Genomic DNA, 10,969 nt, shown 5'->3' on the forward strand with positions numbered 1-10,969 from the left:
GAGGCCTCCAAAATCATTTCACTCATGACCTAAGACACATTGGAATCTAGCTTTTCAGAGGAGAAAAAGGTAATGTATAAGCTCACTGAGCCACGAGTAATAAATACAGAAATTAGTAAATATATATACTAATTCATCTAACTGGCTATGTGCATACACAGATAACTGATTTATGAGTGCAACCACAATAATTGCAGCCAAAATTAGCTTGTGGTTCTGGGTCCATTGGATTTTGAATATATATATAAGGGTGATTTGAGTATTGGTCCAACTGCCAAGTTCAGCAACAGAAGTTGGTTATATAAATACTTCCTGGAGGGAGTCAGACGCATTTTTAGAAAGGGAGAGAATATAGGAATTAAGCCAGAGTAAAACTGATGTGATGTACAGTAGGCTGATTGTCATTTGCTGGGTTTATAAAAGCAGTCTTCGAAGGACCATATGGTCTTCACCTGGTCTCATAATATTTTTGAAAATACAGTACACCCACCCTAATAAAACTTTGTGGACAGATGGAGACTTGAACAAGCTGCTGTATAATCTTTCTCAAATCCCAAGTATTGCTATTCTCTGCACGATAGTTAAATGCATTTAAACAGCTTTTTGGTCTGTCGGGCAAGAATTGAAGAAAAGGGTAAGAATCCATTATTAAGATTTCTACACCACCCTCAGGGTTTTAATGGAAAAACTGGTGAGAACAATGCCTTTCTTATAACAATCCTGAAATAAAAATCTGGTGATTATAATTCACATGTCAAGAACAGGTCCTCAGGTCACTGAGTTTTTTCAATATCTATTGGAGAACAAGATTCTCATTCATTGAATAATTATTTACCAGTTGTACCATAGACAGAATGATACACTCTCACCTACCTTGACACTCTGCAGTTAGTTGTCAAATATAGAAATAATTACAATAAACCAGATCATTGAATCTGAGGATGTCAAGGCACTCTTCAAATATTCATTAAATTAGCTTCACAAATTCTGTGTATGGTATTTTCTTTATTTACAGATGAGGTAACTGAGGCACAGAGAAGTTAAACAACTTGCACAAAGTCACACTGGAGATGTTTAGCAAAACCTTGAGTAAAGCCCTGGATTCCTGATTCCAAGTCCACTTCCTTAAACATAAATCTATTCTCCCTCAATTATAGTTTAGTTCTTTAGAAGATTAAATAAATTTACTTTAATTTTGTCTCCAGCTACTCAGTAGGCCATTGTGGAGTTGGAATATGACATGATTGTTTGTGCTTACATATTACAGCAATTGGCACCATATTGGCACTATCTTAAATATATTGGGTGAAATCCTGGCACCGTTGACGTCAATGGCTAAACACCCATTATCAGTTGGGCCATAATTTCACTCATATCTTAAATTAGCATTGTTGTGTCAATAGGATGTGGTCTACAGGAGGAATCCCAAGGGTTTCACAACAATTGACAGTGCATATGATTGAGGTTGCTAGATGCCCCATTGCTACCTTAGGGAAAATTGTCCCATCAATTAACTTGGGTTAAAATCGTTTAAATAAATTGCTGTCATTGAAGGCTACATGGGAACCTGTATTGTGGTGTGCCTAGAGGCCCAGATTGCCTTAATCTTGCTCTGCTGATGACAGGACACTGTTACCTAGCACCTGCCAAGAGCTGATTAACATTTTCATTCATGTTGCAGAAGGCACTTATTCTGATAAGAATAGAACCCAGTATCTTCAGAATATTTCTCATTTAAAAATTTCTTTTGGCCTTTGGTAAATTATATATTTCTAAAAGTTTTGTCATTTTGTTCCTGAACGGTATTTAAAATATTTACTTCTTCCTCAACTGCTATCAGTCTTTTAGATCTTTATACAGTACTTCCTTGGGCCTGCCCATGTTCCTTTCTTAGATAAAGATGGAAAATTGCAAACCCCTCACCAAGTCCTGAAGCATTACTTTTGTGTTTAGTGAGTGGTACATGTAGGTACCAACAACATGGGGAAGGATCAGAGAGAGGTCCTGGAGGCCAAATTTAGGCTGCTAGGTAAGAGATTGAAGTCCAGGACCTCCATGGTAGCATTCTCTGAAATGCTTCCAGTTCCACACACAGGGCCAGTTAGACAGGCAGATCTGCGTGGTCTCAATGCATGGATGAGACGATGGTGTAGGGAGGAGAGGTTTAGATTTATTACGAACGGGAAACTTTTGGGAGTGGGGAGCCTGTACAGGAAGGATGGGCTCCACCTAAACCAAAATGGAACCCGATTGCTGGCACTTAAAATTAAAAAGGTCGTAGAGCAGTTTTTAAACTAAGGACTGGGGGAAAGCCGACAGATGCAGAGGAGCATGTGGTTTGGACATCCCTTAGGGGAGGATCTATAAATGGAGTTTCCCTATGTCCTAATAAGGAGGAGAGGATGGAAAATGATAAAATACAGGGAGGATCTGATGAGAAACAGTCAAATGAAAAAAAGTCCCATTCAATTACGTCATGCAATAGGGGACAGCCAAAAAATGACAAGTTTTTAAAATGCTTATATACCAATGCTAGAAGTCTAAATAATAAGATGGATGAACTAAAGTGCCTAGTATTAAATGAGGATATTGATATAATAGGCATCACAGAAACCTGGTGGAATGAGGCTAATCAATGGGACACAGTAATACCAGGGTACAAAGTATATCGGAAGGACAGAACAGGTCGTGCTGGTGCGGAAGTGGCACTACATGTGAAAGAAAGCGTAGAATCAAATGAAGTAAAAATCTTAAATGAACTAAATTGTACTATAGAATCTCTATGGATAGTAATTCCATGCATGAAAGATAAGAATGTAGCAGAAGGCCTATATTACAGACCACCTGACCAGGATGGTGTTAGTAACTCTGAAATGCTCAGGGAGATTACAGAGGCTATTAAAATAAAACACTCAATAATAATAATGGGGGATTTCAACTATCCCCATATTGACTGGGTACATATCACCTCAGGAAGGGATGCTGAGATAAAGTTTCTTAAATGACTGCTTCTTGGAGCAGCTAGTCCTGGAACCCACAAGAGGAGAGGCAATTCTTGATTTAGTCCTAAGTGGAGCACAGGATTGGGTCCAAGAGGTGAATATAGCTGGACCGCTTGGTAATAGTGACCATAATATAATTAAATTTAACATCCCTGTAGCGGGGAAAATTCCACAGCGCCCCAACACTGCAGCATTTAATTTCAGAAAGGGGAACTACACAAAAATGAGGAGGTTAGTGAAACAGAAATTAAAAGGTACAATACCAAAAGTAAAAATCCCTGCAAGCTGCGTGGAAACTTTTTAAAGACACCATAATAGAGGCTCAACTTAAATGTATACACCAAATTAAAAAACATAGAGAACCAAAAAAGGGCCACCGTGGTTAAACAACAAAGTAAAAGAAGCAGTGAGAGGCAAAAAGGCATCCTTTAAAAAGTGGGAAATAAATCCTAATGAGGAAAATAGAAAAGAGCATAAACTCTGGCAAATAAAGTATAAAAATATAATTAGAAAGACCAAAAAAGAATTTGAAGAACAGCTAGCCAAAGACTCCAGAAGTAAGAGCAAAAAAATTTTTTAATACATCAGAAGCAGAAAGCCTACTAAACAACCAGTGGGGCCACTGGATGATCGAGATGCTAAAGGAGCACTCAAAGATGATAAGGCCATTGAGGAGAAACTAAATGAATTCTTTGCATCGGTCTTCACTGTTGAGGATGTGAGGGAAATTCCCAAACCTGAGCATTTCTTTTTGGGTGACAGATCTGAGGAACTGTCCCAAATTAAGGTTTCATTAGAGGATGTTTTGGAACAAATTGATAAACTAAACAGTAATAAGTCTCCAGGGCCTGATGGTATTCACCCAAGAGTTCTGAAGGAACTCAAATTTGAAATTGCAGGACTACTAACTGTCATCTGTAACCTATCATTTAAATCAGCTTCTGTACCAAATGACTGGAGGATAGCTAATGTGATGCCAATTTTTAAAAAGGGCTCCAGAGGTGACCCTGGCAACTATAGGCCAGTAAGCCTAACTTCAGTACTGGGCAAATTGGTTGAAACTATAGTAAAGAACAAAATTGTCAGACACATAGATGAACATAATCTGTTGGGAAATAGTCAACATGGTTTTTGTAAAGGGAAATCATGCCTCACCAATCTACTAGAATTCTTTGAGGGGGTCAAAAAGCATGCGGACAAAGGAGATCCAGTGGATATAGTGTATTTAGATTTTCAGAAAGCCTTTGACAAGGTCCCTCACCAAAGGCTCTTAAGAAAAATAAGCAGTCATGGGATAAAAGGGAAGGTTCTCCCATGGGTTGGTAACTGGTTAAAAGATAGGAAACAAAGGGTAGGAATAAATGGTCAGTTTTCAGAATGTAGAGAGATAAATAGTGGTGTCCCCCAGGAATCTGTACTGGGCCCAGTCCTATTTAAGATATTCATAAATGATCAGGAAAAAGGGGTAAACAGTGAGGTGGCAAAATTTGCCACTGATACAAAACTACTCAAGATAGTTAAGTCAGATTGCCAAGAGCTACAAAAGGATCTCACAAGGCTGGGTGACTGGGCAACAAAATGGCCAATGAAATTTAATGTTGATAAATGCAAAGTAATTCACATTGGAAAACATAATCCTAACTATACATATACACTAATGGAGTCTAAATTAGCTGTTACCACTCAAGAAAGAGATCTTGGAGTCATTGTGGATAGCTCTCTGAAATCATCCACTCAGTGTGCAGTGGCATTCAAAAAAGCGAACAGAATGTTGGGAATCAGCAAGAAAGGAATAGATAATAAGACAGAAAATATCATATTGCGTCTGTATAAATCCATGATATGCCCACACCTTGAATACTGCATGCAGATGTGGTCACCCCATCTCAAAAAAGATATCTTGGAATTGGAAAAGGTTCAGAAAAGGGCAACAAAAATTATTAGGGGTATAGAACGGCTTCCGTATGAGGAGATATTAATAAGACTGGGACTTTTCAGCTTGGTAAAGAGGCGACTAAGGGGGGATATGATAGAGGTCTATAAAATCATGAGTGGTATAGAGAAAGTAAATAAGGAAGTGTTATTTACTCCTTCTCATAATACAAGAACAATGGGCCACCAAATGAAATTAATAGGTAGCAGGTTTAAAACAAACACAAGAAAGTATTTTTTCACACAATGCACTGTCAACCTCTGGAACTCCTTGCCAGAGGGTGTTGTGAAGGCCAATACTAACACGGGGTTCAAAAGGGAGCTAGACAGACTCATGGAAGATAGGTCCATCAATGGCTATTAGTCAGGATGGGCAGGAATGGTGTCCTTAGCCTCTGTCTGCCAGAAGCTGGGATTGGGTGACAGGGGATGGATTACCTTATGATAACCTATCTGCTCATTCCCTTCAGGGCACCTGCCATTGGCCACTGTCAGAGGACAGGATATTGGGCTTGATGGACCTTTGGTCTGACCCAGTATGGCCGTTCTTATGTTCCTATGAGCTAGGAAATATGTTTCCCAAAGACTTTCCTATTTCCCATTGGATATACAGTAGAACCTCAGAGTTACGGACACCTCAGGAATGGAAGTTGTTCATAACTCTGAACAAAACATTATGGTTGTTCTTTCAAAAGTTTATTACTGAACATGGACTTAATACAGCTTTGAAACTTTACTCTGCAGAAGAAAAGTGCTGCTTTTAACCATCTTAATTTAAATGAAACAAGCACAGAAATAGTTTCCCTACATTGTCATAGCTTTTTTTTAACTTTTCCTTTATTTTTAGTAGTTTACATTTAACACAGTACTGTACAATATTTGTTATTTATTATTATTATTATTATTATTTTGTCTCTGCTGCTGTCTGATTGCGTACTTTGATTCCAAATGAGGTGCTTGGTTGATTGGTCAGTTTGTAACTCTGGTGTTAATAACTCTGAGATTCTACTATAGTATCTTTAAGATCTGAGGATGTATTTCATTTTGGCATAGTGCTCTGTAAACGTTTAATAGTTCTAATTGCCTTGTTATTTTACTTCAGTGTAATTGAAAAGCATTTTAACATGGCCCAAAGGAAAATGTGTCTTTGATTGATTTCATGCAAGAAATGAAAAGAATAAATAATTATTTAAATGTGGCTGTCACAGGGTGGGCCGACCCTTTAAGGGAATTGGGCTCAGCCCCCTTGTCAGTGGTTATCCACCTGTAGGTGATAGATTTAGGTTTGGATCAGCAGTTAGGTCAGGTGACCAGAATCACCTAATAGTAGCCTGGAGACAGGACTTCCCATAGGATGGAACCTGCTGTATCCGAGAGGGGAAGGAAAGAGATTTACAGGAGATGCTGAGGGTAAGTAGGATATGGATGGGACAGGACTTTCCACACCAGCCAGAGGCAATGGTCTGGCTGGAGCTACTTCCTATACAGTATTTGTGTGGAGTGGGAGCAAGAGTCATAGAGAGAAGAGGCTTGATGAAATTCTAAGCAACAAAGCCTTCATTCAGCAAGGGGATGAAGAAATTGTGGCATGAGAGAAAGACTTGTGTTGGTTTAAATTGACATTTGAACTGTTGTTTTAATAAACAGACACCAAGAATGGGTATTATTTGATTTCCCAGAAGGGGAAACTGTGGCAGCAGTAAGGTCTGATGGGAGATCTGACCCCACCACAGTTGCCTTAAATGTGCACAGTACCCTCCAGAAAAATAGAAGACACAATCCCTGCTGGGAGGAGCTATGGACCTGATCCTGTAGCCCTCACTTGAATAAGTAGGCTTTACTCATGCAAGTAGACCTAATTAGGTTTCAGTGGGATTATTTGTATAACTAAGAATTAATTGCACAAGTAAGGACTACCCATAATAAGTAGAGTTGTGATATGATAAAGGGAAAGAAGACATCAGGCAAGGTTAGTAGATAAGAGGAAGGAGTTCTACATGGTACAGATAAACAGATTATCTGAACGTCTTGGAGAACCACTTGAAGAACCAATCTTCACATTATCTGAGACTTCAATAAATGAAATTTAGATTCTTTTCCTTAGGGCTGCTCAGCCCCCACACTAGGACCTCTTTTTGTCTCAGACTCAAGACCCCTCTGTAAGGGTGGCAGCAGCTGTTTAAAGCCAGCTTCCTCACTTTTTATTTTCTCTATGCTAGATATTGCAGGCTAGTGATATGGAACGGAAATGGCTTCAGTCTCCTCCCCTGTCTCCAGGACAGTTCATTAAGCCTTTCATACCTGGTCCAGTGTGGACTCTGTCCACCAACATCACACATACTTAGAGTATGTCTTCACTACGCAGTTAGCACAGGTGATTGGTACCTGTGTTAGCCTAGCCCACATGGCAGATTCCCTACTACCCGTGTTACTTTGTTCTCATGGTTTCTGCACTTATCCATATGTGTCTGGTGACATATCCCACGGTTCTTTGTGCTGAAATGCTTGAGGATTCTTTCCCAATCGATTGTGGGAGCAGTTGTCTGCCCTTCAGTGAGAATTGTGGGAAGGCCATTGGAGGATTTTTAGCACTTGAGTGATTTAGCCTGCATCCTCACTGCAAAGAGGGTGAGTTCCAATTCAAGATGAAGTGGGAGCAGTGGCTCTAACCTAGCCCCCCACCTGGGTAAACTACCCCAGGCTTGAAGAATCTCCAAAACTGGTCAGAGGCTTTTCTGTATGGAAGGTAGGAGGGTTTAGGCTAAAATTTGGATAAAAGCCTGGGTTAACTGTGCAGTGAAGACATACCCAGAGATAGAATTAAACACTAATTAAGAGCTGGAATTTCTTTACATTCACTACAGATGTGTATGCTGAAAAAAATACTGTGAGAACAAGGTGTATAGCTGATGTTATTCTAGCCTACTAACTCTTTCTGAGAATTTTTATTTTTTAGGTATATGAAAATGACACGCAGTGAAACGTAGACCTCTAATGTTTAAGCGCTGGTCATTCAAGTTAAAATTGATTACAAGTGAGGAGATTTGATGGCTCAGGAGATTGATAAGGAATACAGCATCATTCACCAGTTCAAATCCAGCTCACTTTGGTAGAAAGTAAAAGTCATAACTATCTGATGAAGGCTTGGTTGTCTATGTCAAATGAGTTGGTGACTTCACTCCCGTTTCCAGTGCATCACTGTTCACATTACTCATCACAAAATCTACCTTCACAAATGGCATTAATTTGCAATCCTGTTGGCATTCTTGGTATTGATACCAAGGAATGACTAGGTATCAAACCACTTCTGCGATATGAAAGAGCTATTTCAGAACAGGGTTGAGATACATTGGTAGGACAGTATCAGAGAAGATTGCGCTGTTGCTTCCCTTGTTGAACTTGTTCTGTAGATAAAAAGATGACTTCATCATTGGCACTATTAATCTAACTTGTGTAGCACTAAATTTGCTTTTCCCCCCACTCCCCGCAAATTTTTTTTGGAGCTATCTGTAGAAGTATAAAATACACATAGTATTTACAGTGACAGAGCCATGTAGAGTTAGGGTTCCTTGGAATTCTATAGCTGCATCTGTGTGACAAAGTATATTATGCATTTGGGTCCCAGGAGACCCCTGGACTAGTAGCTGGGCAAAGTAGAGCCAAGGACCAAACTTCAGTTTTCCCTGTCGTGTCTGCAAGGTTTTCGTTAAGTGGCGGTAGAGCAGGTGCAACTAGGTCTTGAAACCCAACTAGGCCATATATAAAAAGAGAAAGTAGCAAGGAGTATGCATCTGGGAGGCAAGAGACCAGATTCAATTACACAGGAGTCTTCTTGCTTACACTGCCAGAAAAGGGAGGACTTTAAAAGGTATATATTGTACCCTATGACAATGCTTTAAAACTATTGAAAGGATTTTTTTTTGACGCAAGCACCAAGTGCCACAGTTTTAAAGACACAAGTCCTTGACATTTCTCACAATGCTGAAGAATTGGGTATGTGTCTGGATTGTAGTATTTGCATTTCATTTTTAGTCTCTGGATTGTGAAAATAGCACGAGAAAATAATCTTGCATTATTTCCGTTCCATAAATGGCTTCATATTTTGTATTCATTAGTGTCATGGTAGCCCTAAAAGTTCCCATTAGGGAATGGGCTGCATTCTGCTAGACACTATAAAGCAAACATGAAAATGCGGCTCTTGCCATAAAGAACTCACAATCTGAACCTGAATTAAAAAAAAAACACAGAAAGATATAAATAAGACTGAGACATTTGGGTTTATCTAGCTTCCTTTGTGGCCCAAGTGTAAGCTCAAAACCTTCCAAAAGAATATTTAAAAGCTAGATTGTTGAAGACAATGGTGGATTACTGGTCACCTTGCCTTTTTGCTTAAACTACTTAAAGGTCAGACTACACAGGAGGCCTTGTCAACAAGAGACACTGACTGAGATGGAGTCAGAATAACTAACTGTACATTTTACAAATGTAATGGGGACTCAAACCTCTTCAATAGTAAATTTGGTCAGTTTGTGGCTAAAGTCTACCAGTTGATGGAACATTGGAAGGCACTGAATATACTGGGGCACGTTTTGAAATCGTTGCATGTGGTTTTAGCCACTCAACAACTATAACTTTGCTCACAGTAAATTGTGACCTAGATCTTTGGCTTTGTTTGAGGAGTGCACAGTACAACTCAAGAGAGGGGCTGAACAAATATGGTTTTAAGCTGTATTTGCTATCCTCTGATCCTGACTCAGTGCACTAACTTACACTAGCTACCAAAGGCCTCAAAGGGTTGTTAGGGCACCAGGTAAACATAATTTATCGAAGAGATGTCACCACAACCTTTTAATACACTGCTATGTTGGTTGCTGAGATGTGACATGTAGGAGCTGCTATGCCACCTGGATGGTCCTCCCATAGCTGGCTAAAGTGGTTTGGGGGCCACTTGCCACTGGCAATGTGTTGCAAAGTAGCCCAAAGATAGAAGAAACTGGGCCAATTCATTCATCAATAGGAAGTATCCATACTTAATACAGAGTTTTATGTACTTAAATACCAAAGTATCAAAATAATTGGCATAATGGGAAAGGAACCCATCTTCTAAACAGCTTCAGTGAACATTTTATCTAAAGGACCTTCTTGTGGTCATTCTTGCAGCTTAATTACTATGGTTAATATTACAATTTAAAAAAGGCCTGGAAGGAATAGTTGATTCTCAGGCTAATACTGAAAGATAATTATCGCTTTGGGTATATAGAAGAAAAGCACCTCTAATTAAATGATTCGTGTAACATAAATTAATACTGCGATCCGAATAAAGTGCTTCTGATTTTCTATTTATACTATTTCCTATTTATACTGTTTATAAGAGCAGCAAGTTGCATACTGAAATGTCAATTTGCATGTTAAATCGTCTTTAAAATATACACAGATTTTCATTGCGTTAACAGCTCAACAATTTCTGCAGTGGTGGAAGTACTGCAGTATTGGATTGGCTCAAGCCCACCAGCGATAGCCGAAAAAGAAAAAGGCAAGGAGTATAACCTTGAACTTCATCATCGTAAAAAGAGTGTTCTGGCAGGGATTCATATAAAACACTCAAATTTTATTCCTGTCTTAATCTCATCTCAGTCTCTGTGAGGGTTTTTGACAAGACATAAGCCATTATGCCAATGCCTTGGAAAGCTAATTAGGAGCTTGAGACATCCAAGGAAAGGGGATAAGGTTGGCAATTAATATCCAACTGCGTGAGGTTGGCAGTGTCCTTTGAGCAAGAGAAGAAAGTGTGAAAATTACTGGAGTGAATTACTGTGTCTATGAATTGTCTGGACTCCTTAGAAAATGCAATTATTTTCTGTACATTGGATTTGCTTTAAAGAATCCCATTAATGGGACAATACAGTGAATCAAGTAAACAAGAAAATTAGAACATCAGAACTGAAAACATCAAGAAATGTTCATGTTATATTTTTCAGGAAACAGACTAAAGATAGTCAGGTTAGTCAGTTCACCATTCCCAAGAGCAGGGGAGA

Source organism: Lepidochelys kempii, chromosome 3 (genome assembly GCF_965140265.1).
Source record: "Lepidochelys kempii isolate rLepKem1 chromosome 3, rLepKem1.hap2, whole genome shotgun sequence".
Classification (NCBI taxonomy): domain Eukaryota; kingdom Metazoa; phylum Chordata; order Testudines; family Cheloniidae; genus Lepidochelys; species Lepidochelys kempii.